Source organism: Phoenix dactylifera, unplaced genomic scaffold (assembly GCF_009389715.1).
Source record: "Phoenix dactylifera cultivar Barhee BC4 unplaced genomic scaffold, palm_55x_up_171113_PBpolish2nd_filt_p 000046F, whole genome shotgun sequence".
Classification (NCBI taxonomy): domain Eukaryota; kingdom Viridiplantae; phylum Streptophyta; class Magnoliopsida; order Arecales; family Arecaceae; genus Phoenix; species Phoenix dactylifera.
The window spans coordinates 47,685-53,941 of NW_024067669.1; the positions used below are offsets into that span (position 1 = coordinate 47,685).

Here is a 6,257-nt window from a genome sequence, read left to right on the forward strand (position 1 = left end):
CAGTAGTTGTTGTGCACAATTTTTTTTGGATGAGACAACAATTAGATGACTTTGATTTGTCATATGATCATATTTCGATTATGTGTGATAATATTAGTGCTATTAATTTGTTTAGAAATTCTATTCAACACTCTAGATCGAAGCATATAGATATTAGATATCACTTGTTACGAGATCATGTACAAAAAGGAGATATTGTCCTAGATTATGTTCACACAGACAAACAATTAGCAGACATATTCACTAAACCTGTCAACGAGGATAGATTTTCCTATATTAGGCGAGAACTCGGGCGGCCAGGGCTGAATGCCCTTCGAGCCGTAGTTTCAACCCACCATCTGCTCATGCGGCTCCCCACCGGCCAAGGAGTAGGCGAGGTCCGAGGAGACCAGCTGGTCGCCAAGCAATGCTACACGGCGGCCCACGGAGTAAAGCAACCGACCGAGGCGACAATTCAGCCAACGGGCCCTTCATTGCCCATAGAAACCCTCGATGCGAGGGACACCCTCTGGAAGAAGCAAGTAGAGCCCGGTGAGCTTCTTGTTTGCAGGCACACCAAACGGAGGACGCCGCTCGCCGACGGATCGCCGCCCCGCCGTGAGGACCCCCAGCTCCCTCTCTCCGGCCACCCCAAGCGGAGGACGCCGCCCGCCGACTGGTCGCCGCCCCGCCGTGGTGACCCGCTGCTCCCTCTCACTCGACCGAAGATTGCCCCCGGGTTCAATTTCCAGCAACAGTTGGCGCTAGAGGAAGGGACCCGAGTAGCGGTCATGAAGTTGAGAAGTAAGGGAGCCTCCAACGTCTCCCGGCGTCCCCCGTAAAGTCCTGGACGCTCCGTCCAGAATTCTCCAACTCCGGCTGACCCAGTTCCTCAGGTCCGGCATAGATTAAGGGACAGTTAATTATGTGATCATCTATCTATAAATATTTTTGTTGATGTCAAAAGGGGGAGTAATATTAGTCATTTATTTAGTCATCAATGTTTGTCATCATCAAAAAGGGAAAGATTGTTAGACTAAGTTTTTATAAGATTGATTTTGATGATAGCAAACATTATGCGAATATTTATTAAGAAGATTTTCAAAGTGTTGTTAGTATGTTGCATATTACCTTGTTTTATATGCATACATGAATTCCTTGGCATTGCACTTCTTAAAAGGCTGGTTATAAATATGAATTGGATTAATAATTAAAGATGATATTTTAGTGGTTATTTATATATTTTTTAAATATTACTTTTTGTATAAATGAAAGTGGTATACATTCAAGTGAATGAATCATTCTTAGTAACATGATTGTTACATACACTCCTTAGACATTGTCTTAGTATTTTTGGCATATCTCGAGATGTACTAACTAAAGTGCTATGAAATTTGATTATTTTATACTAGACTCATATATCTACAATTTTATGTTTTGCAAATTTTTTAGATCTAACTTTTAGTAGGTGAAATAAGAGCTGCAAATGAAGTAATTGCAGCAGACAGCTTTTCAAAACCAGCTTTAGTATTTTGACTACATCTCCCAAACCACATGGAGGAAAAATCTGAAAAAAATACAGCAAGTAGACAACTCATAAATCTACTTTACATCCTTCTATGGTCTATGCAGAAAAAATCGTTTGGAGGAAACAGAGGCTCCAATCTGTCATATCAAATCACAAAGTTGAAACTCGGAATTTTCAAATTTGAAATTCAAATTTTGGAGCCCAATTCAAGGGTATTTTGGTCTTTTCTCAACACCAATGGCTATTAACTCTTGAAGCCTATAAATAGGAGTATCTTCATCAACATTTAAAAGAAAGAATTGAAGAGAAATCAAGAGAGTATTGTGCTTACAAGTAAAAAGCCTTTCTTGTTGAGAAATTGAGTGTAGTGCTTATATTTGCTTATTCTTGAGAGATAAGTTGTAGTATTTTCATTCTTGTTATTTTGATTAAATATTGTAAGAGAGTTGTTGAGCTCTTGTTAGCTTGAGTGATAGAGAGTGATTGGTTGGGAGGATTGTACTCTAGGTAAACAAGGGAATGCTTGAGGGAGTAGATCAACCAAAGGTTAGCTCGGATATCACCAAGTGTAAAGATTTTGAAGACAAGCATTTTGTAAAGCTTTGGATAAGAATAGTGGATTAAATCTCGGAAAGGAGGGGAATGGATGTAGGCTCACAAGGTGACCGAACCACTATAATTCGTCATTTATCACTTTTCTTTCCTTCACTCTTTATTTTTCCATACTTAGTTGTATAATTGTGATTATTACTTGCTATACTAGTTGTATCTAGTTTATTTCATTAGATTTAAAAACTTGAAGGGATTTGATTTTATTTTCACAAAATTTTATAAAATCCAATTCACCCCTTTCTCTTGGGTTTGCCACTCCGGGCCAATAATTGGTATCAGTTATTATAAGTTCTAAAAAGAAACTTAAATTAGGTACTCTTATAAGTTCTAATGGCCTGTCGCATGATCAGCAACATGGCAAGCGTATGAACTGGCATATAGAATACATAAGTAGGGTGAGAGAGATTTTGTTATTACAAGTTAGGCTATGTATATAGCCTCACCATTCTTAATCTGCATTAAATTTCGAGGTTTAGCTAAAGTCATCGCAAGGTATCAGGATTAGCGATTTAGGTTACTATGTCATGACCAGAATCAAGTGTGAAAAGCAAACTGTCCTTCATTCTTCCTGTTGAATAGAAGATGACAGCCTGTTGGATCTTCATTGATACAAGGGGTTATCTTACTGAAAAAATTATAAAGGGTAAGATTTGGTAGCCAGACTCCTTCAGTTGGAAGCGATAACTTAATCATTGAGGTAAACGATGTTTTATAATGAAATAGTTTCTAATTTTTTTTTCTTTTTATTCTTGGCTGGGTCAAACTACATGTGGTTGATGTTCTGTAGACCGTGCTTGGGAATTCTATGTAAATGAAGCTACATGTAATTATAATTTCAGTATTTTGCTTCAATATCAGATGTTTGGTTGATTGTGCATACACTTACAGCCAATGGAAAGCGACTGTTTGGCTAGATGTAATTAAGAGATGTAATGTGAATATGATAGTTGAATAATTTATGATAATTTACAGTTATATACTAATATCATGTATGATAAAAATATCATCACATTTGATCAAGTGTATTAGTAGCATCATCATAAATAATACTATTAAATCCCTGTAAGAATATAGTAGTCAAGATAAACAACATATCTGAAGTAAGGAACTCTTATAATATAATAATATATTTACTATATTAATATAATAAATAATTTATTATTATAATATACATTATTCCATTATTTTCTGATACTACACTAAATATAATAATATATATGGATATCCGATAATAATGCAGTACATTATTATATCATTCATCACATTATTTTTTCATTTGTCAGAAAATTATAATTTTATATTAAATTATTGGCATAATGCGTAGTTGATTATTATCAAGATTTAAGTGTTGTTGGCATGGGGCATGCAGGCCAGTGGTCACCAAGGCATGTGCCGTATTGGAAGAAAAAAAATGACTTCTGGCTCGATATTAAGCTGTATTTCCTCATCTTGAACCAGCATGGGTTGATAGGGGCCAACTTAGATCTATACTGGCCAACATACAACTTAGTAATGACCTCGTGAATGGTTCATGATACATGTTGGTTGACACCAATAGGCACAGGCTGGCATTAAGCGTTGATTTTAATACACGTTATATTTCACAAGATACTATGATATTATGTGATTGCAATATTATATATTATGATTGTCAATAATATCATATTAAGATATTATGATATCATATAATGATAACAATAGTGTGGTCTTATTACATTACAGCAATAAAGGGTAAAGTTTCTCAGTTGGACTAATTTTGTGACTTGGCCCTATTGGAAAATGATAAAATTGCTTCCATGTATTGCCATGTTAACTTTGCTGGTAGCGGGATATTTTTGTCATCATCCGATGAAGGTGCATGCCATAGATTAAATGACAGAATCCTGGAAAGTGAAGCTACCTAAGTCAAAAACACTTGGGGTTAAAATTGTCATTTACTGTTAGGACCAAGATACAGAGTTGTTCTGACCACAGCAAGATAACTTAATGATTTATCATATATTTTATAGGTTGATGCCTATATATAAAAATACCAATATTGAAATATTACTAAAGTGTCGACAATCTTGTATTATTACTAATGATACTATTATATTTGCTTACACATTGCTATTATTAATGAATTTATTCTTATTGCTTTGAAGTGACAAATCTCACCCATCTAACTACTGTATGATTTGATATGCAGTTATATTAGCCAAGGTCCGCCGTACCGGTCCGGTCCGGCGTACCGGTCGCTGGCCGGACCGGTACGGTACCGGCCCGGACCGGTACGGTACCGGCCGGGCTCCGCGAGCCAGACTTTTTTTTTTTTAATGTTGTCTCTGTTGGATCTTAAATTAAATAAAAATTGATGTTTTTTTATTACTTTTTTCATGATTTTTGATATTTTCATATTTAAATTTAGGGTTGAAATTTGAAACATATATGATGCATGATTGCATGTTATGTTTTCCTCCCGTTCGAAATGATAAAATCATACACATAAAATATCTTCGAATTAAGATACAATCATTTACATACATTTAAAGTACTCTAGGATATCTAAAATCGGGACGAGTGCCGATGGCTCTCGTAGATATCTGGATCATAAGTATAATCAGGAGGAGGCAAATCAACCCAATCAGAAGGAACACGCGCCAGGTTATAAGAACTGTCGGATCTCTCGCTCACGCTCTGGCTCTGAGAGGTGTCCTCTGATTGTGTAGGGGCCCATCCAAATATGGCGGAAGCAAAATCCAATGCACCATATCCGTATTCGTCAGGCTGAGGCTGTGGATAATAGAATCCGTATCCGTATGTCCTCGATCTGCAGTCGTATCCTGTCTTCCTGAACGACCTCGAGGAGCCCGTCTTCTATATCCAATAATATCCTCACGATCTCTATCAGGTGGTCGACCGTGGTCCGTATCCTGTGTAGCACCCATAAATTGGGACTCACCGGTGAAATAAAGACCACCCTCCGTCTGTGTCTCATGAGTACCATACTGTCCTCCGCTCCCTCCATGGCTAGAAGATCCATCACCACCAGAACCTTCATCGCTACTAGTCCAAGTCTCTTCCTCGACACTCTTCATTGGGATTCTTTGTTTTTCTTTCCTGGCCCTCTCTGTCTGGCTCCCCTGTGCCTGCGGCTGATCAGCTCTGGGAGTGCGTGGAATATTGCGCTCAGCCCATTGCTCTGGATCGACCCCAGCTTCGGTGGCTATGAAGGTAGCTGGTCGTGGAGGCGATCCTGGCTCGTCAAGCTCGGGCTCCTGCTGCTGGCCTACAAGCCAGCCGAGTAGTGGATCATCGTCATCAGCGGTGAAGGACCCGTAAATCGGATCTGTATACTTGAGCTCCACTTTCTCCTGGATGCACTTTAGCCTCAACCGCAAATTGTAATGCACATAAACAAGGTCGTTGAGGCGCTTTTGCGTCAAACGGTTTCTTTGTTTGCTGTGGATAAGGGCGAAGGTGGACCAATTGCGCTCACATCCACTAGAGGAGACTGTTTGGGAGAGGATCCGGATAGCTATCCGCTTTAGATTTCTCGCGGATCCGCCAAAATGCACCCACCATTCAGCTGCAAAAATATTTATGAAGATTACATATATGATAGTTCCATAATAGTAACTAAGTAACACCAGGTGAATGTTTTGCTGATGTGTCACGTACCTGGATTCATATTGTGTTTGCTGACGACAGCCGCTCGTTGGCCAAAACTGTAGCTGCCCTCTCTAAATAATTTGCTCTGTGAAAAATAAGCATAGGAAAACCATGTTAATAATTGAAGATGCTGATATACTTACACATGCTAGTAATTACTAAATCATAATTACCTCTTCAAGACATAGGGCCGCTTTTTCTGGATCTGCCTCCATCTTGTAAATCACATTACGCAAAGCATCCAGAAGTGTTTCATCCATACCAATTCCATCTATGCTGTACTGAAACCGGGGGTTTAGGTAGTATGCTGCACATATACGAGACTATCTTAGCATAATTATATAATTATATCCATCACTATAATTGTCACTATAATTATATCTTAGTTTACCTGCTAGATGTAATTCCGTACCCATTTGCGCTCCCCACCGTTGCTCAATGATGTTGATGTATGACCGGCCATGTGCTGGATCTGCCTCCATAATCT

The 6,257-nt window shown here is 38.5% G+C and overlaps 1 long non-coding RNA gene across 1 annotated transcript; it reads right to left on the bottom strand.

Annotated features, from left to right (window-relative positions):
- Window positions 1-5,763: 5,763 nt before the first annotated feature.
- LOC120104582 lies at window positions 5,764-5,985 on the bottom strand. Its single transcript, XR_005506959.1, has 2 exons — window positions 5,944-5,985; window positions 5,764-5,855 (listed from the first exon to the last, which is right to left on the bottom strand). It is a non-coding gene; the product is annotated as an uncharacterized LOC120104582 (long non-coding RNA).
- Between the last annotated feature and the right edge of the window lie 272 nt (window positions 5,986-6,257).